The following is a 22,318-nucleotide window of genomic DNA, read 5'->3' as shown; positions in this document are numbered from 1 at the left end:
TACTTAAGTCCCATGAAAGTGTTGTAACCAAAGAAGCGAAAGTAGTTTCTGGTGTGGGATCGCTGGCACTTGTCTCAAAAGGAAAAAGTGTTGTAGAAGAAGAAGAAGGGTCTGATATGTCTGAGTGTGATCTAACAAACGAGGAGTATGCTATGATGGTATCCAATCTGAAGAAGTTTGCATGGAGAAAATTTCCTGTCAACAAGAACCGAAACTGGCAGGGAAGTTACAGCTCTGAGAAAGTGAAGGATGAAGCGAAAATCTCCTCTCAGAAGGATGAAGAGAAGAAGGAGAGCAAGCTTGCAGGAGACTCTGGATACGACTGCAATTACTGTCACGGCAAGAACCATTTTGCCAAAGATTGCATGTTAAGGAAAATGGCTGAGAAAAGAGATGGTGAAGACGATGAGGCGTATTATATGCGAAAGCTGGAAGAGATCAAGAAAAAGAAGGCGACTAACAGTTCTATGAATGCCTTGATTGTACAGGAGAATGCTGATGAAGATGAGTTCGGTGGCGTTGAAGTTTGGTCAACCGATTCTGAAGATGAAGAGGTGAGAAAGCCCACTCATGGAAAGGCTTATGTGGCAAAGGAAGTGGGTTCGGCTGGAAAGTGTTTAATTGTCACTGCTGGTTCATCAACCGAAAGCACAAATGAAGAACCGAACCTGACCGAGAACAAGTGTTTTGCAGCAAAGCCGGTTAGTGAAAAGATCAACGACTGCGATCGATTGATCAAAAAGGTACAATCCATCCTTGAATCACTTAAACTTCCAATAACAGATTATGAAGAAGAATTAAATGAATTAAAATTTAAATTTAATAACTTAAGTGGTAGTCTCATGCAAACTCGCTTAGCGAATTCTAACCTAACTGACCAACTCAGCAGGGTATCTTCAAAAAGTGAGGAGAGAAGGATGTGGATTGAGCTGAAGGAGGCGGAGTTAGTTAGGGCTAGGGATGAAAGTATTTATTTGCAAAGAGACAACTTAAAGTTTTTAAAACAAAGGAATGTATTTTGTTTAATTGCTAAGCGTTTATATACTAATATTGCTCAATTGCATTTAAGTTGTGAGATAGGAAAGAAAATTCACAAGATGATTCTGCCCTTTCTTGAATTTAAGGAAGATGAGGTCATAACAGAATGTGAATCAGTAGTGTCATCAGAAGAGACATCCATGTCTTACAAAATTGGACTGGACAAAATAGAATCCTTCATTGACTCTAAGGAACATAAATGTACGCTCAAAGATCTTTTAGATGAAAATGATAGGTTAAAATTAAAGTCCGAAACCATTGAATCATTTGACTCGTCTAATGCAAAATTGCTTTCTGAACATAAAATAAACTTGGAAAACACATCTGAATTTGATGAGGAAAGTGAGATGAGTGAAATCTCAGTAGAAGACGTTGTTGATTGCTCTGAGTTTATGAAGAGCGAAACCGAGCATGAGAAACCCCTTATTTCTGAAAACTCGGTTGAATTCGCTCGTCTGTCCAAAGACAAGAAACATAAACTCAAAGAAAAAGCTTTGGTTTATCAAAAGGTTCAAACTGTGCCAAATCAGGTTTATGCAGTTACAGGAGTCACTCCAAAGCAAACGGCAGAGTTAAGGATCTTGGTCGACAAAGATAATGCTGAAGGGTGCGACGACTACTTCTGGTCAGCCCCTATTGACAACGCAGACGAAACCGTAGGCTTGTCTGAGCAGACTTCTTGGAGGGTTAAAGGAAGATATGTTGCTGAACCCATCAACAAACCCTCGAGCTTTGACAAACCAAGCACAAGTGGAACCAAAGAAATCCCTGAAGAGCCAAAGGAAGAACCGAAAGTTCCAACCAAGACTATGACAGAACCACATGTTCCAACAAAGACACCCGAAAGTCAAAATGAAAAGCCAAAGTCTAGCTTCAATATACACAAATCTCAGAAGGAGTTAGCTGAACAGAAACGCTTAAGAAATAAGATATATACCAAGAATCTGAATGAGCGAAAAAGGCACTGGAATTCTCAAAATTCCAACTATGAGCCTCCTAAGAAAGAATCAACGGACAAAGGAAAGGAAAAACTAAAGGAAAATTTCAGTCCAAATTCTTACTATTCCAAGTCCCAGAACCGAAAGTCTAGTTTCGGTTCCAACACCGTCACTCAGAACCGAAGGTCAACTTTTGGTCCCCAGTCTGCTTTCGGTCCCTAGTCCAGTTTCGGTCCTAAACCAAGTTTCGGTCCTAAACCCAGTTTCGGTCCTAAATCCAGTTTCGGTCCCAAACTCAGATGCAAAACAAATTCTATGAAGGACATCAAAGGAAAGGGAAAGCTAACATCAGATTCTGAGCATTATAATAGGAAAAAGTCAGCTAACCCTAGGATTCATAAGAAGAATTCTAAACCATCAAACAACACACCATCTAATGCACCAAAAATTAAAGAAGATAAAACTAAAATCAAGGTGTATACCATTAAAAGAAAATATCAAACCACTTGAGTAAAAAGAACATATTTGGTTGATATTTCTGCTGTAATTCCTTTTTCTGTGAAAGACTCACCAGGACCCAAGAAACTTTGGGTTCCTAAATCTGCTTGAATTTGTAGGTAATCAGTGACGAGCAGTTCGATGATGAATGGTATATAGACAGTGGCTGCTCGCGTCACATGACAGGAAGGAAGGAAGAGCTGAGGGAGTTTCGGTCCCTAAAAGATGGTGGGCGTGTAAAGTATGGTAATAATTCTTATGGAACAATTAAGGGATATGGAATGATAACCAATGGAGATTTCTCAATTCGCAAAGTGGCTTATGTGGAAGGATTACAACATAACCTCATTAGTGTGTCGCAACTAGTTGTGGGCACAGGTTTGAAAGTTTCCTTTGATGATGAGGGTTCTGAAATAATTGAAAAGCAATCGAAAAAGGTTCTGCTAAAGTCTGAACGTAAGGGAGAGATGTATCCTTTGAATCTCAACCCAATACGAGGGAAACCAGCTGTATGTTTGCTGTCAAAGGCGAACACAGATGACAGCTGGTTATGGCATCGACGATTATCGCACCTGAACTTCAAAGACATTAATAAGTTGGTGCTTGGTGATCACGTTCGAGGACTCCCTCTTCTCAAGTTCGACAAGGAGCATCTGTGTGCAGCATGTGAAATGGGCAAACAAAGCAGGAAGAGCCACCCTACACGAATCAATACGAAGATTGTTGAGGCTCTTGAACTTCTACATATTGACTTATGTGGACCTTCTGCTATTGAGAGCATTGGTGGTAGTAAGTACATTCTAGTTATTGTAGACGATTTTTCACGTTTCACCTGGGTTTTCTTTCTTAAACAGAAGTCAGATGCAACTCCCAAGTTGAAGACATTCATCAAGCAAGTGGAGGTGCAGCTGAGAAAGACGGTGAGGAATATCAGAAGTGACAACGGTCTGGAATTCAAGAATAACGAGTTTGAGGACTTTCTGGCTGACAAGGGGATAACTCACAATTTTTCGGCCCCTTATACACCTCTACAGAATGGGATTGTTGAAAGACGAAACCGTTCTTTGTGTGAGGCTGCCAGAACCATGCTTAGTTTCGCCTCTCTTCCTCTATACTTCTGGGCAGATGCAGTTGCAGCCGCGTGCTACATCTCAGAACCGATCATTGCTTAACAAGAGATTTTCAATAACTCCATATGAGATCATAAACCACCGAAAGCCCAACGTCAAATTTTTCCATGTGTTCGGTTCAAGGTGCTTCATATTCAATTCAAAGGAGAACCGAAACAAGTTTGACGTCAAAGCCGATGAGGGCATCTTTCTGGGTTATTCGCTGTCATCAAAAGCATACAGAGTGTTGAATAAACGCTCTAAACGAATTGAAGAAACCTATTATGTCACCTTTGACGATAATTATATGAAGAAAGTTCAAAGAAGTGAATGTGACTTAGGTGAAATATTTCCAGAATCTGGACAAGTCTCGGTTTCCATATCCAACTTGTTTGAAGAGTACATTCAGTTGTTTGATGAACCAGAGAAAGCGACACACTCAGAGGCGAAAGCAGCAGACAACCAAATTGATAATCTCAAAAAGATCCTCGATGAAGCTGCCAAAGAAATGGAAAGTGAACCTCCTGAAGCTAAAGGTGCTCAATCCTCTAATGCCTCTCCAAGCAACGGCTCAATGTTCAAGGGGGAGAGTTCAACAGCACCAAATCCTTCCCCAACTCATAAAGATCCAGCCGAAGGGGATAATTCAGCCCCAAAACCACCGAATAGCAGTCCAATTGAGGGGGAGAATCCAACTCCCACAGAGAATGCAAACTCTGATGCTGCCACCGGTTACACTTCGCCAGTCGAGGGGGAGAAAGAAGATACAACTGACGAAGGTGATGACGATCAATCAGAATTTGAAGTAGAAGTGGATGCTGAACTGGATCCAGCATATGATCCAAACTATCCTCCGTTAGCAAAATGGACCAAAGACCATCCCAAAGCACAGATCATTGGTGAATCTTCTGAGAAAGTTCTTACTCGTTCTCAACTGAAAGCGAAACAAACAGCATTATTCTCTAAAGTGGAATTTTGTATGTTTAACTCGTTTATCTCCAAGATAGAACCGAAAACAGTTGATGCTGCTCTTGATCATTCTGATTGGGTTCAAGCAATGCAGGATGAGCTCCACGAGTTTGAACGAAACCGAGTTTGGAGGTTGATTCCTACACCAAAAGATGCTTCTGTGGTCGGCTTGAAATGGGTATTCAGAAATAAATTGGACAAAGAAGGGAATGTCATTCGCAACAAGGCTCGGTTGGTGGTGAAAGGATATTATCAAGAGGAAGGGATAGATTATGAAGAAACCTTCGCTCCAGTTGCTAGGTTGGAATCAGTAAGAATCTTCTTGGCATATGTTGCTCATAAAAACTTCGAAGTTTTCCAGATGGATGTCAAATGCGCTTTCTTGAATGGAGAATTAGAAGAAACAGTGTATGTTGAGCAACCGCCTGGGTTTGTGAACGAGAAATTTCCTGATAACTGCTATGTGTTGGATAAAGCTGTCTATGGATTAAAGCAAGCACCGAGGGCCTGGTATGAAACTTTAACTCGCTTTCTGAAAATGTTGAAATTTAAGCAAGGTTCGGTTGACCCAACCTTCTTTCGAAAGAAGGAAGGCGAATATCTTATGATAGTTCAGATTTATGTCGATGACATCATCTTCGGCTCCACGAATCCTAGCTTAACAGCTGAATTCAGGAAGTTGATGGAGACTAAATTTGAAATGAGCGCAATGGGTCCAATTAATTTTTTCCTTGGTTTGAATATTAGACAGGGACCAGAAGGTATTTTTATCAACCAGGAGGCGTATACAAAGACCCTACTAACAAAATTTGGCATGGCAGGAGACTCAAAAGTGAAAGTTCCTATGGCTTTTGGCACTAAGTTAACACCATCTCTGGAAAAACCTGCTGTTGACATAACTCTTTATCGTCAAATGATATGGTCCCTTATGTATCTAACAGCTAGTAGACCGGACATTATGTTTTCTGTTTGTTATCGTGCTAGATTTCAAGCTAATCCAAGAGAACCTCACATGGTAGTTGTGAAGAACATTTTTCGTTATCTGAAGCGAACCTCATCTCTCGGTCTCTGGTATCCAGCAAGATCTGGATTCTTCATTCAAGCCTTTTCTGATGCTGATCTAGGAGGATGTGGTTTGGACAGAAAGAGCACTACCGGTGGATGCCAATTTCTTGATGGAAAACTAGTGAGCTGGCAGTCCAAGAAACAAACCTGTGTGTCACTATCCACAGCCGAAGCTGAGTATATAGCTGCAGCTTCTTGCACTTCTCAAGTAATTTGGATTCAAAGCCAACTGAGAGACTATGGGCTGAGTATGAAGAAAATTCTTCTCTATTGTGACTCAGAAAGTGCAATAAGGATTTGTCACAATCCGGTACAACACTCAAAAACTAAGCACATTGCACTTAGATATCACTTCATCAAAGATCATGTAGAAGATGGGAACGTGGAAGTGCATTTTGTTCGATCTACTGATCAACTGGCCGACATATTTACTAAAGCATTACCTGAAGCACTCTTTAACAAAATCTTACAAGGCTTGGGTATGATGGAAGCAGAGTCGGTACCGAATCCTCAAATCTCTCACTAAAAATTAGACAGGCGAAATGGAGCGAACGCTCGGTCTATTTCGGCTCCATATTTTTCGGGAACCAAAATGAACCGACCGCTCGGTCTATTTCGGCTCTGGAAATTTAAGGAACCGAAATGAACCGACCGCTCGGTCTATTTCGGCTCTGGAAATTTAAGGAACCGAAATGAACCGATCGCTCGGTCTATTTCGTCTCTGAAATTTTAAGAACCGAAATGAACCGATCGCTCGGTCTATTTCGCTTCACTCTTTTAAGATAAGGTTTCGGTTGGAAAGTATGTACATTTTTCTTTCCCTTGTCTTTAATATGGTTTATGCTTATTTATTTTCTCTTTCTGTTTTTATTCTTTTTCAGAAAATTTCAAAAATTTCAAAAATATTTTCTCTTTCTGTTTTTATTCTTTTTCAGAAAATTTCAAAAATTCCAAAAATATTTTCTCTTTCTGTTTTTATTCTTTTTCAGAAAATTTCAAAAATTCCAAAAATATTTTCTCTTTCTGTTTTTATTCTTTTTCAGAAAATTTCAAAAATCCAAAAATATTTTTTATTTCTGTTTTTTTTTATTTTTCGTTTCGTTTGTTTGTGTTGTTTGTGTGGTGTGTTTGTTTGTTCTTACTTTAACTAGGTCACAAGAGTACAAGTACAACTGAATTTGGAGCTAAGGCAGGTACAATTATTTCCATAAGAGAACTAGTTACAAGTCCCTAGAAGCATGCTGCCGCATGTTGACCAAAGCCTCTACGACTTTGAGTAGGCCTTAATAATTCGATCTATACCTATCGTATCTTCCCAATCAGGCTGTTAAAATCAACTCAGTCTAGAGCTACCTTAATCTTCTCATATGAGTTAAGAGTTTTTCTGCCTGTCACGTCTTTATAGCAGAAGGTACTTTCGGTTCTCTAGCCATCTTTCTTATATTCTCTATCTACTTTCGGTTCACTATTGTAACCCTTGAGACTCTCGGTCCTTACCACTCAGGTTTATGGTTGCACAAAATCTGTGTTAGTGATCTTAGATACGTATACCACGTGCTGAGTGAAACCCAAAATCCAACACCTATAATGAATTGATGGTGAATTATTATATTCAAGAACTTACTGGTTACCCAATGAAATCTCTTTTTATTTTTGCGTGGTCTTTTATGAAATTGTCTAAAACCAAGGCTTTTCTTCCCAAAAAGATCCAGTTTAATTTTGTTTTTGAGATTTCTATTACTTTATTTGTCACTCCAACTTATATTTCACCTACTTGTTCAACAGACCACATCGGTCTCACAAGTACTTCTTCCAATGTTCGATCTTATGTTAAGACTCGATATTCGGTTGAAGATAAGCTACCCTAAGCCTGATAATTAAAAGAAGCCTTTCAATGTTTATCAACAAACACTTGATTGTATTTTTCGGGAAACCACACAAGCACTTCAAGTCTCTCTTGACTATGAAGGAAGCGATTCTTGCCCGGAATCTTCTGCTTTCTGTCTTATAATGCGACATCACTCACATCCCATACACATTTGCTTTATTTCTTTATCTTTTGACACTCTAATGCACGAAAATTTTATTTTCCCACATTTTGGTCACGATTTGGTTCGATCTTTGTTTCTCTATTGAAGTCAAAAGAGGGGTTACTCAGAATTTCAAACGACGATTAACGATAAGATTTGGGCGAGTGAATTTGAATGGTTTCTATACCCATGCGTGCTGACGTATACCTAGGAGTAACCACACTGTCACATCGCGCTTTTTCAGGCGACGTTTCAGTGATCGCGTCATTATCATCATGATTTTTCTCTCTCCTGGCGATGGTATATAAAGGGTTTCTCGTTTTATTTGTCTTTTACCAGCAACAAATTCTCTCAAACTTACAAGGCACGTATCAACTGTTCATCTTCCTTCTTCGATCAACAATGGCGACTTCTTCCTCAATTCATGATCAGACTGCGTCGTCTACATTGCTTTCAATCAGGCCAAATCAAAATATGATCATCGAACTTAACCCGTTTCTGTATGATTCATATATGCTGCACATCGTTGAATGTTTGAAATACTCACCGCTGGTTTTAGCCCTAACTCAAGTTGAAGCTGTCCCAATGTCGCTTTTATCCCAAGTTTATTCTACTGCGCAATATGACAAGAACAAAGAGCACATCTACTTTCAAATCCATGATAAAAAGACTTTTATTTCCAAGGGAAGATTTTGTTCATTAGTGCATCTTGCCGTAGATTCCTCTGTCATCTCGCCAGATTTTATCACGACGACTCAATTATTCTCGATGCTCTACGAGATGGGGTATACGGATGTGCTCACCACCATTACCAAAGTGAAGAAGTCCTGTTTGCCATCTCAGTGGAATGGTTTGCTTACTCTACTCATTAAGGGTTTGGCAGAAAGAAGTGGTGGATCAGATGGCACTAGCAAGGGTTTCCTGACCCTTCTTTATGGTACGATTATCTGGTCTCAGGTGGTGCAGAGCCTCAATACTTCTACGAGGCATTCTGAAGTATCATGTGGAAGATTTTGGACTCTTATTACGAGAAGGGCGATCAATTCATTGGATATTCCGGTTATGAAAGATGTTCTGCTTGCGTCTATTGCTACCTTTCACATGAAGAAGATCATTATTTCAGATCCACACAAGTTCCCTCACAATGGATCAATTCTTGAGTCGATGTATCGGTGTGTCACAGCCGAGAGTCACGTCATGGCTGACTATCGAAAACTTACTCCTACTGGACCGAGAGTTCTATCTCCATAACAGCAGGCTGCCCTGGATGCTGTGGATAAGCCTAACAACCGAGGGAAAAGAATTTCAAAGAAAGAGCCAACTAAGGAGGGAAAGTCTAAGTCTTCTAAGTCGAAGAAGCGTAAGTCTGATAAGGAAGAGTCTTCCAAGCCCAGGAAGATCAAAAGGATGGCAAGAAGGTCCAAGATTCCTACTCCTCCTAGTTCTCAACACGATGAAGAGGATGACGAAGAAGAGGAAGTTCGTCATGCAACACCGAGAGGTAACACTCCTCCCCGTTCTCCTACCCCAACCGAACCCATTCATGACAAAACTCCTACCCCACCTCAATCACCGAAACAGACTGTTCCAGTCTCTGTTCCTATTGTTCCTCCACCTATCACTTCTCAAGAAACCACTTCTTCACCACCACCACCACCAGTCACTTCAATTCCTATTTCCACAACTCCATTACCACCTCCCATAATTTCACAATCGACCACTACTACTATTCTTGACCCAACAGTAGAAGTCAACGTATCTGATGCGGGGGCAACCACTGTAACAGAAACTCCAGTCATCACTAAACCTCTTTCACCTACCAACTCAACCGATTCTGGTGCCACTCTCGGTGGAGAGAATGATGAGTATGACTCTACATACTTTAGTCCATACCGGCTTCCAACTGATGAAGATCATGATGCTCCTATCAACAGCCAACACTTGCAGGGTATTCATGAAAAGATGGATCGTTTGTTTGAAAACAACAAGGCTTATAGTGGTGTGGCTCTCAAAGCTTTCCTGGAAACTGCCATAGAACAATACACATCGTCAATTGAAAAATCAACTAAAGCCATTGATGAGTCTACTTCTTCTTGCAAAAAGGCAACCAATGATGTTACTGAGATTGTTCATACAACTCAGATTTTTCTTGAATCATTGAAAGGTCATGCTGATACAAGTGCAGCAAAAGTACAAGCCTCTGTGGACTCCTTTTCTAAGTCCCTTAAGGAAGAGAGCACTAAGTTTGACGTTGTACGTTCATCTATTCAAACCGAGAACACTTCCTTTTTGAGTTCAGTGAATTCTCGTTTTGCCTCTCTTCACGCTGACCTGGCAATCGAAAGTGCTCTGAAGACAGATCTTGCCAAACAAGCGTCTACTATTGAAGTCCAGAAGGTGCAGCTAGCCCAAGCTGAAAAAGAAATTTCTTTATTAAAGACAGAATGGGCTGTTTTTCAAAGCTGTGCAGGAGATGTAAAGGACATGTTGACCAATCTCCTTGGTGCTCATGATCTCATTCTCACTCTCACCATCCGAAATCATCTCACAACCAAATTGCTTCCTGCCCTTGCGATGCTCCATGAAATGAAGGGTGTTTCTGAGAGGTTCGTCCCTCCGAAACAAGGGGGAGAAGGTGCTCGTGTTGTTCAACCGAGAGTAATTGTAAAGACAGAAGGTGCTCAACTGAAAGTCTCAACCGAACTGAAGGATAATGTAGCTTCATGTTCTGCTTCACAAATGAAGCGAAAGGAGATCAATGATGATAGTGAAAGTGATGTGGAAGAAACAATTGCTGAAGCTCTCCAGAGAAAGAAGAGAGACCGAGAGCTGGATGAAAATTTGAAAGTTGCTAAGGAAGCAGAGGAGAGGGAAAAGAGAAACAAGGAAGTAGAAGAAGCCTTGAATTGTAAAAAGGCCTTGTTTCCCTTGTGGACGAAAGAGACACTTGTCAATCAGGCGATAGAATTTCCAAGTATTTATTGGTTGGAACCTGTTGCTTCATTTGATTGTGATAACTCTAAGGACTCGCAGTTCGACATGCCAATTACAAGAAAAGCATTCACGTTCCATTGCTTTGATTCGACTGCTGAGGTTCCTTTTCCTCATCCGAAGGTTGACCGTGAACTGATTGACTTCTATTTGAAGTATGGGCAACCGCAGTACTTGACTTGGAGTGCCCAGAAGATCATTACAGTCAAGGTACTAAAACCTTCAACTGCTGGGAGATTTATCAATGTCCATTTCAAGATCACTCGTGGTACTGCAAACACGGTGTCGACTATCTCTCTAGCAGACCTTCCTAATCTCAATCCTCATGATTGGATTCTGCTATATAATATTCTGCTCACTAATCCTAAGGAATATGAGCCCATTCTAGAACATTTGAAGAGAATGTTAGCCACCTACATCCATGAAGTTGCTGCTATGGATCAGGAGATAGCAAAGGTCATGAACAAGAAGCCAACAGTCAAGCCTACACCAAAGCCAGTGGATGTGAACAAGATGAAGATGGGTCAAATAGATTCAACACATCTCACTGTGATGTTTACCAGAGGCGAAGCTCACAGATTTTTGTTTGCTCTGGTTGATAAGCACTTATTTTCCACGGACTGCTTGGAGCACATCATCAACATAATACATCGGTGCAAGCAAAATTCAGAGGCTGACAAAAAGAATTTTACAGACATGCTTCGGTGGTACATTACATTTCGCTACCATCTTTTAGCCATTATACCGAAGGTGTTTAAAACTATGAAGAAGACTTCTGTTGTTCAACAGAATTGAGGTTTCGGCTCCAAAGACGCAAAGGGGGAGATTGTTGAGTCTATTTGTGTTGCGTCTTGGGCCTTACGTTTTGTATCCGGATTGGGCATGTCCATCCGTGATTATCTAGATTAGCTGGTAGGGTTATACTATATATATGCATGCATGTATGCATTATACGAAGTTGATTATCACGTTGATTATTTGTAACCCTAAAACACCTCTACAGTTGAAGTTCTTTATCGAGCTCTTCTGAGGTGTTGAAGCATTAATCATACGACATATTCAAAGCCATACTCGTGTTCTTAATTACTTTCATAATTGTTTGCTTGCATAGAATCTAACGATCCTAATAGAACTTTATTCTAACAAATACCTTAAAAAGAACCTAGATTGGATAACCCTTATCATTCATTGAAGTACTAAACCCTATAGTTTCTGCGCCTTTTGAGGTTGGGAGGGAACTCTTGTTATACCCACAATTTATTATCATTTTTGAAGTATTGAATATATGGTGGGCCTCAAAGTAAAATTCGCGCCTAGTCAATATATATATGATAGAAATCGTATATCAAGCAACTTGAAGAAATCTGCAAGTCAAAGTCAAATCCAAGTCAAGTTCAAGTCGAAATCAAGAAGCAAACAAGTAAAATATGAAGAGTTGATCAAGACAAAGAAGACGTGTGGTATAATGAGATTGATCCCTCGGTAGTGGAATCATAGGGGTAAGCTTGGATTGTATGTCCATAATGGAGCTTACCGCGTTTACTGGACGAGTTCGGAAAAAAAGGAGGGGTTAGTCAAGCTAAGTTTTCATAAACGAATTTTCGTGAAATTATTTTTTAAAGTACATTGTTTTCACAAATTTAATTCGGCGTACAAATTATTTGCTCAAGCTTGGTTTAACTTATTAAATATGAAATATGAATTGTTAATATAAAGTATTGAGACTGTTGTCTAGGTAGTGATTTCATTTTAGCTTCCTCGTTGTGAAATCTGATCATATGAACAAAAAAGGAGTGAAGTGTTTTGATAAAGTTTAAATTTTTAGTTTTCTTAATCTTGTTTTAGTTTTAATTCAAAGTTTCTTTTTAGGTCATCTACATCTTTCCATTTGTTTATAATGTTTTATCTTTTTCTTACTTGAGGGCAAGTAAGGTTTAAGCTTGGGGAGATTTGTTAGATGCCATTTTATGCATCTTATAAGGTAGTTTTTATTATCATTTTAGCATCATATTTTGTACATTTGCATGTCATTTGTTTAAATAATGTTCAGCTCATGTCTTTCGTTAGAATTCCCATACTGCTCATGTTTTTATGTCAATTTCAGATAGTTCGAGTGGAGCAGTGCTTTGGGAGCAGTTGGATGCGCGTTTGGAGCTTAAAATGGAGCTTGGAACTTATGGAGTATGTTTAGTAATGTTTGCAAGATGCTTTGGTCAAAAAACATTCGATCGAATTGATCACACGAAGATAGAATTTGCAATCTAAAGTTAAAGGATGTTGTTGGCAGCTTTGACCCCCTGTCAGTATTTTGACCATATCTCGAGAACCGTAACTCCGATTGACGCGATTCAAAAAGATCTGAAAATTAGACAAAATTTCGGACGTTTTAGGCACAACATGCGATCGCAGGTTGCCTTTATGAGATCGCGTGGGGCCTTTTTGCGATCGCAGGTTAGGTCGCAGCTTGGATTCGAGGTTTTTTAGTGCCAAAAATTCATCCGGAAGCAAAAAAAAATGAAAACCTGCGATCGCAGGTTGGCCAAAAAGTGCCAAAATGGTATCCTACTTCATAAAAAAGGCACGAGACGCGTTTTCTTCAAAACCTGCGATCGCAGCTTTGATACATGCGATCGCATGCGCATCGTTTTTGCTCCTGGACGTATAAATAGACCTTATAACCTTCCAGTAACCTAAGTTGGCGAATCCAGAGGTACCAGACGACGAAAATACGATTTTGGAGGCGTTTCTTCTCCGATTTCAACGACTTCTGAAGATCTGAAGACTGTGGATCATCTCCTTCAAGTAGATTAGTAAGATTAGTTGTTTGATGTCTCTTTTCATTTGTTTTTATTAGATTTTAGCCATGTCTGGCTAAAACCTTAGTTTTCAGTTCTGCAAAGACAAGTACTTTTCATGTGATTGATCATTAGATCTGGTTTTTGATTTGTGTTTCTATCTAGATTCATCGGTTTTGTTCTTAATGAATGTTTGATTTTGATTCTTGTTAGTCTGATCACCTAGCTAGGGTTTTATCATTCCAGTTAATCAGTTAATAGAATCCGTAATTGTTCTTTTCAACTGGTAAAAGTAACAAGTAATAAATCGGTTCCGTGTTTGGGATTTGACTTTATTATAAACTGTAAAAATCATATCTTTACGCTTCCGAGCATGTGAGAAGTATTGGATATTGCTGGGAATTTTACATAGAACTTAATGCAACTTTTCTGATCTTAATTAAAAGCTTGTTTGATTAGACGGTAAAAAGTTAGGGTTAATTGAAGAGCTTGTTTTGGTTAACTAAATAAGGTAAAGGAGAATTTACTAGAGCTTGTTAGTTTTTCTCAGTACCAGCTTAGATAGAACGCATTTCAAATAACCAGGTCGATGTTGATTGCATGATTAGGAAAGCCGCAACAGAGCTGAAACCATTTTTATTATTGATTTTTGTTTAATTTAATATCACTGCATTTTTAGTTTTTAGTTTACAACTAAAAACCCCCCCTTTTATAATTTCTGTTTTGACTAGATGTGTCTGATGCAAAAAGGCATTCACCATTAGGCTGTGTCCCTAAGGATTCGACCCTGCTTCCATGTGCTATATTTTTAGTGCATTCCAAGTAGTGATAAATTTATTTGTTTAATACGTGCACGACAGCATGTTAACACACCTCAATCGACGTCCCATGCTGACATCGGAGGCCTTAATCTTCACCCCGGCTGACGAGTCCTCGTTCCTACCTCCAATCTCGCAACACCACTGAACTCTAACCGAACACAACCCATGCGAAAATACAATTCTATTGAACATCCAATAACCAAACACTTATGCATCTAACACCCGCAACTGACACCACCTTCTTCATGCTACCAGTCCTTTCCTAGCAATGGTAGTGCCTTGAACTCCAAAGTTCTTCCATAGGCAATTGTCAACCATACCCAAAAACGATAGAACCACTGACCTCTGACTTCACTGGAGAACTATCACACTAATTCCTAACCAAGGATCCCCTAAGCAATACTCCTGAACGGATCCCGAAAAAGATCTGAAATAGTAGCGGTACACGCGGAACCCACTCTGCTAGATACGTCCATCTGTAGGTTCCTCAAAGATTTCTCGACATGCAGAATGGCATATAACAATCCTTGTTAACCCAGAATATAGCAGAGAACCGACCCAAGATCTAACTTGTCCAAACTCAGTCAAAATTCCCAAAGCGGTACAATTTCCCGATACCCATTTTGAAGTGGCAGAAGATAACATGCCCGCAACATCTGAAGGAATCCTGATCACCTCCTCCAGAGATACTTCGACCATCCTGAGAACATGGTGCAAAACTCCATTCCGATCCCGATGACAGAAACTAATAATAGGATCCTCATTCTTGAAGGATTCTAAGGATCCACAGGCTTTGGGCTTCAGATGAGCCCCTAACTGCCCCAAGACAAATTTGGCCTGAAAGACCCTGAGACGACTATCGAGAGCTCCCAAATCCCTTCCTTGGCTAAACGAAAGACCACCAAGGTCCATTCCCAAAACTCTGCGAGTAATCTCCGATGAAATGAACTCCCGCGATCGCGCATCGATTGGCCCAGGTCCTGCTCCTGAGCCGGAACCAGAATCTGAATCTCATGCTTGAGTGTTCAACACCATACCGAACTGACATTCAAGAGATCTGAATATACCCAAGAATCCTTATCCCACAGGCTTCCTGGATTCTCCAAGACTCTCCCCGATTCGATTATGGATCCTGTGCTTTCAGTAGTACGGGCCCAATACTACCTTCCGCACCTATCCATACTTTCCTCGAGAATCATCCTGAATCCTCCAAGTCACATTCTCAAATTGATACCCCGAATGCTCGCTAGCAGCACAACCAGATCCACTAAAGCATTTCTTAGGCTTTCCTAGGTTCCCGAACCCACCCAGTCCTCAGCTGCTGAAGGATTCCCACTAATGTCAACTAGCTACCTCATGAATATAGCCACATGCGACAGAGATCAGATAATCCTTCGAGTAACAGACTCGATCCTAGAACGGTTAGACTCAGACGAGAGTTGCGCAATAGGCCAAGTCCATCACTCTGAGATTATCCAGCCTGTGCCACATGTGACTTGGCATATTCACTTAGTAGCTATCTCACATTACTAAGAGTCCCACAAAGCACAAAGCAAGCAGCATTCAGACAATGGAAAATCTAACCAACATATTCTAGTCAAATCATTCTATCCTCTTATCAGGAATCTATACTGGCATGAGATTCTAAGGCTCATACAATCAAGCATAACCTAAACAGACTATCCTATCACTGACTAATCAGTACTATCATGCAGCTCAACAAACATATACAGCAGACATATAAGGCATCTTCCTAGATCCTTAGCCCTAATCTAGCATGCAGTTCTCATACATATACAGTAGGCATATAAGGCATCCTTCCTCGATCCTCAGCCCTAATCTAGCATGCAATTCTCATAATCATATCATTTCATAACATAACATGTATGGGTATCTTGGGGAAAACTTACTTGAGCTCGGCTGATTGCACGCATCACACACCTTGTTCTTTTCAAAGTTCTTTTCCCTTTTCAAAATTCTTTTCAAAATTCTTTTTATAAAAATGATTTTCTTTTGAAAATTTTCATACCAAGTCCTCAGCTTGAGTCCAGACACACCCGAGAGTGTGCCCGAATCCCTCAAACCAAGGCTCTGATACCAACTTGTAACATCCTACAAATTAAGACCAAAAATTTCATTTATAATTAAGTTATTATAAAACCAACAGTATAAAAACATTCATAATAACATCCCATGTCAAAACCAAAGTGTCAATAATCAAAACATGTTATCATAAAACAATATCAGAGTGTAATCCCAAAGATCTCATATGCGGAAAACATGGTGTGATGCGCTGCGATCGAGCCGACTCCTTTCCTTTGAAAACGAAGTACCTGAAACCAAAACTGTAAACCGTAAGCACGAAGCTTAGTGAGTTCCCCCATCATACCACATACCATACAATTAACATACTGTCAGGCATACCGAGGTGCCCGACCTACCCCTGTCAGGGATATCTGGGTGTCCGACCTACCCTGCTGAGCATACTGTAACACCCGTGTTTCTAGGCAACGCATTAATATTGACATAATAGTCTAGGTTAACCTTTGTAACTCATTTTGAAGAAATAAAAAGGAATTATGTGAATATTATGTGAATTATGTGTTTTATGCTTAATTATTAGGATTTAATTAATTAAGAATAAAAATGAGCGTCGAAAATAAATATTAGATAAAGCCGATATCTATTAAGAAATTTGTAGTGGTCGTGACAAGGATTCCGGATATATAAAGAATACCGAAATCCAAGTTATAACGAAGAAGTTATGACCTGTCGAAGTTCCGCGACAAAACCGGCACGGTGCCGAATGACGTAAAAAGTGAGTTTTTGATAAACTACTTTTTAGCCTTGGTGATCTAAACGAAAGTCGTAGTGTTCGTTAAACCGAGAGTATGTATAAAAAGAACGCCCAAATCTGACTTCGTATGAGGAAGTTATGATTTTTCTAAGTTTCAGCTTAGCAGTAGACAGCTAAAAACTTGAATTTTAGATCGAGTGATTTTTAGCCGACACGACCTAAACAATAATCGAAGGTCTCGTCAATAGTAGTACAACGGTAAAAAGACAGACGAAAACGGACGTCGGATGAAGAAGTTATGAATTTTTAACGGATTTCCTGTCCCGGTCTGTTAAAAATAATAATATTAAAATTAAAATCAAAATTTGCCGACGAAGTCTAAACGAAAGTTGTAGAGCGTAATTCTACCTACGCGTGCATATAAAGAACTTCAAAAACGGAGCCCGTATGCGAAAGTTATGGATTTTAGGAGTTTTTGCACAAAAATCGAGAAAAAATTGCTAAAACCGAGAAATTTCGCATAGTCATGCTTCGGCCACGTCACCTTCGCTCCATGCGCACCATGTGTCCGAACTGCTGCGTCATTGAGGCCATCTCGCGAGGCGTGTCGCACCCTCCTCGCACCGAAGGCTCGGTCCAATCAGGAGTTGCCCCGTGTCCGACCCGCGTGTCGCAACCATCGCATCCGAAGCGCAGGTCCAATCCGAAGTCGAAGCGTGCCTTCGCGTGTCCGAGCCTCGCACAAGCCACCTGGAGCCTCGCATGCGAGCCACCTGGAGCCACCTGCCCTTCGCTGCTGCTGCCACCTGCCCCCCTCGGTCCGAAGCCTCCCCCTATAAATAGAAGGGTGCGAGACTTCCCGGGTAACTTTGGGATTTTGGCATTTTTCACCCCAAATTTCATATTTCCCTATTTCAACTTCCCCCGAAGCACCGGGATTAATTCCAACGCCCGAAACACGCCCCGAAGTTCCCGAGAAGCCCGAAAAATTTATCTTTTTGGTTTTGAAGCCCAACCCTTGTAGATCCCCAGTTTCTCAATAAAACTCCCGGTTTTATTAGAAACGATCGTTTTAGGAAACGAAGTGCTGCCCGATTATCATTAAATCATGTGAGTGTATAGTCACTTTCATCTTACACATAGATATGAAGTATTTTATATAAAATACGTGCTATGTGTATATATGTTGTTTGTTTATTTGAAATGGATGTTGAATGGATGTTTTATACATGTTTAAAATAATTTAAAATGTATATATATTTTATCTTCAAATATGTTGGGTAAAACATGGGTAGATAAAGAATGAGGGATAAAAGTACAGTATAGATGTACATTGATAGCTATGAATTTAGTACAGTATAGATGTATGTTGGTAGCTATGGATTTAGTACGTTGGCAGCTATGGACTTAGTGCATGTTGTATAAACCTTGGCGACGATGTGACTTCGTGCCTATTTGACATAAATTGTTGAGGGAAAGCAATGTTGTCACCCCAATGTTTGCTTTATTTGACATAAATTGCGGAGGAAAGCAATGTTGTCACCCTATGGGTTGTTTTATTTGACATAAATTGTTGAGGAAAGCAGTGTTGTCACCCCATGGGTTGTTTTATTTGACATAAATTGCTGAGGAAAGCAGTGTTGTCACCCTATTGGTTGTCTTGTTTGACATAAATTGCTGAGGAAAGCAATGTTGTCACCTTATTGGTTGTTTTATGTCAGGTTGCCTTATTTGACATAAATTGCTGAGGAAAGCAGTGTTGTCACCCCGATGGTTGCCTTATTTGACATAAATTGCTGAGGAACCCCGAAGCAATGTTGTCCCCCTAATGAAAATCCTTAGGCTAGGTCCCTTGTGATAGTTGTTTTAGGGACGTAAAGTAAGGATAACGGGAATGGGTAATTAGGGTTATTTTTGGCTGATGAAATTAATAAATTTATTGTTGATTGATGAACTTAATAAGTTTATTATTTATTGTGGGTTGAAAACCCTATATGCTCACCAGGCTCCCAAGCCTGACCCACTCAGCCTTTTTATCTTACAGGTAGTGGACCCCGAGCATAGTCGGATGATGATGAGAGAATTTTTGGATTATAGGCCAGTAGTTGTAATTAACTGTTGTAAGGCTTACAATGTCTTGTTTATGCTTTTGATCTGTATCGGAACATGACATCCTGAGGTTTTGTTATAAAATGAAAATATATATTTCTTAAAGAAAGGTTTTGATAAACTTTTATCATGTTTTGTTTTGGGAACAAATTCTGCAACCTCTTTTAAAAAGGACTACTCTGATTTTATTTTAAAAAGCATAAACGAAATCGGTCTTTTCTGGCCGTGAAATTGGGGATGTCACATATACCGGGGTGCTCAACCTTTCCGTATCAGACATACCGGGGTGTCCGACCTACCCCTGTCAGGCATATCTGGGTGCCCAACCTACCCTCCGGTTTATCTCAACCGGTTCCAAGGACTATTTCACCCCCTACCACTAGCACATAACAACATAACATAAACATACTGTCAGTCATACTGGGGTGCCCGACCTACCCCTTTGGTCCTTTCGACCGGATACGGGGACTATTCCCCCTGCTACCACTATCACATAACATCATACCATACTAGCACATAAAACATAACAGATAGTGGCATACCAGACAATTATCACAAAGACAATCATCTAACAAACAACTCCTACTAGTGGGTCGACATTGTGGCCTTAGACCCACTTCTACTGGAAGGTAACTCACCTCGTATTGCTGAAGTCCCGCAGACAAAACTCTAGCTGATGGATGACAGATTCTCGAACTGTCAATCATTCCAATCAGTAATTGGGTTCCAACATATATCCATAAGTCCATGTTTGGGGTAAAAGACTACTTTACCCCTAACTTAGCTTTATTCAAGCACAAGGCCCAATCTAAAGGCCCAAAAGTCAAACTATGAACCAAAGCCCAACATATGGCCCAATTTTCCAAATTGGGTCCAAACCTTTGTATGGTCTTACCCTAAGGCCCAACCATTTAGTCTAGTACAACATTGGTATTCCAATGGTCCAACATCTCATAATCCTCATGGCCCATCTATGGCCCAATTTTCCAAATTAGGCCCAAACCCCTTACATGGGCTTTACCCTAAAGCCCATCAAATTATTCTAGTCCATATGCTTGTTCTTGGATGGCCCTCGATAGCCCAATCACCAAAGCCCAATCGGAAGGCCCAACTTAAGGCCCAAGCAAGATTAGGGTTTTCACATAAAATGACTGTTAGGATTAAGTGTTTCTTACTTAATCCATTAAGAACTTAATCCATTAAGTCCATCAATCTACTAGGTTAATCATATAGTGTGGTCGGGCTTAATACATAATCCCAATCCGGTCATCCAAAATGCGGGTCCCGACAATCCAAAACCCATATATCCAAAATTAGGGTTTTCTAAACCCTAATTAGGGTCTCCAACCCAATCACAACCCAATTAGGCCCAAAAGCTAAGTCTTTAGATCAATTAGGGTTTCATTAGGTCAACTAGGGTTTCATAAGTCGGGCACCACCCACTACCGCCTCGGGTAGCGGTGGTCAACGACGGCTCATGGCGGCGGCCACCACCTCACGGTGGTGCTTATGGTTCTAGTCCAATTATGTCCAAACATCCTAAAAGCACTCTAAACACAAGCAAAAGCACACCGCCACCCAGCATGGCGACTGGTGATGGCAGAAGGCAGCAGCCACCACCTCACGGTGGTGGTTATGAGTTTCTTGATTATACTAGTCACCAGTTACAATTATATACAACGCATCAACCCAAAGTAAACACACACACAACAAGGTAAACACACACACAGCCACCCTTATGGTGGCCGGCGGTGGTACATGGTGGCAGCCACCACCTCACGGTGGTGGTGGTGGACTTCTTCGATTTTCCGGCCAAGCCATCACACAATCTCGACATACACGACTAGCAACAGCAGCATTCAAGTCTACATATGCTAATATGAGGGGAACCACCCACCTGGTGGCGTGCAACGGTCGGAGAGCGGCTGACACGGCGAGACAACCACATGGCAGTGACGGTGACGATCTAAATGGCGGCAAAAGTAGTGCTAGTGGCGACAGTCATGGCGTTTAGCAGCAGGCGGCGGCTAAAGGAAAGAAGAGAAGAGAAGAAATGGTGGCAGCTCCTCCACGGTTCGCTTCTCCAACAGGGAGAGTCGTGGCGTCCGGCGATGGACGCGCCTTCGATCGACAGCACCCGCAGCGGCAGGGCGGCTGTGACGCGTTCTTCCTCACTTACGACTGAAATGACGACATCCCACGTCGATCTTCATCTTCAGCAACCACGAAATGGTAGCAGTAGCAACACTCGACATGGTTGCAGTTTTTCTGACCCTAACAGTTGCGGCGGCGCCGGTGGTGAAGGGCGGCATAAGGGTGGTGTGGCACCGGAAATAGAAGAAGGGAAGGTGGCAGCTGCTTTATCAATTAGGGTTAGGGTTTAGTATGGCATGGTGATGGGTTATATACCCGGTTTATGAGCATCTATCCCATATTTACAATAACAGCCCCTCCTTATCAATTTCTTCTAATATGAGTCCATAATTTACCCTTTTAGCCCTCAGCATTAAAATCCATTTCAATTCAGGTACAATACTTACCAAACAGACCTCCGTTTTCGAAATTCTTTGCAAAGCCAGTCCAGAAATTACCATTCTAACCCCCAAGATCTCAATTATGACATATTCAGCCCTTCCTTCTCTTTTTCTTTCAAATTAACTTCAAATTTACCCAAATAGTCCCTCCTATACGAAATAATTTCAATATAAGTCCAAAAACTACAAAACGAGCCAAATTGATTATCCTTTAGCCATATGTTCAAATATTCTTTCCACTACGAATCCCTAAGGCACTCTTTAGACCTCCAAAACCAATTATAATGCCAGTTACACACTTTTTCACTAAACTCTTATTTAAATATATTCATATATCGAAATAAAATAATACTTAAAACACATCTTCAGATTTTAGGGTTTGACTTGGTGTAACATCCGGATTCCCAGGTATTCTATGTTATTCATTTATTTTGAGTTTGAGAGAAGGACTCGACGAGTCGACGCCTAGACTCGTCGAGTAGGATCGCGATTTGCTGATTGGATTAATGAATGGACTCGACGAGTCAGCAGGGTGACTCGACGAGTCCATGCTGGCGGCAGAAACCCTAAATCTTTGGCCCTGTGCCCTATTTAAGGGTCCTTATAGTCCTCATTTGCGGCTAC

Source organism: Lactuca virosa, chromosome 8 (assembly GCF_052849685.1).
Source record: "Lactuca virosa cultivar CGN04683 chromosome 8, Lactuca_virosa_CGN04683_v6, whole genome shotgun sequence".
Classification (NCBI taxonomy): Eukaryota; Viridiplantae; Streptophyta; class Magnoliopsida; order Asterales; family Asteraceae; genus Lactuca; species Lactuca virosa.
Note: the sequence above shows the minus strand (reverse complement) of the source record.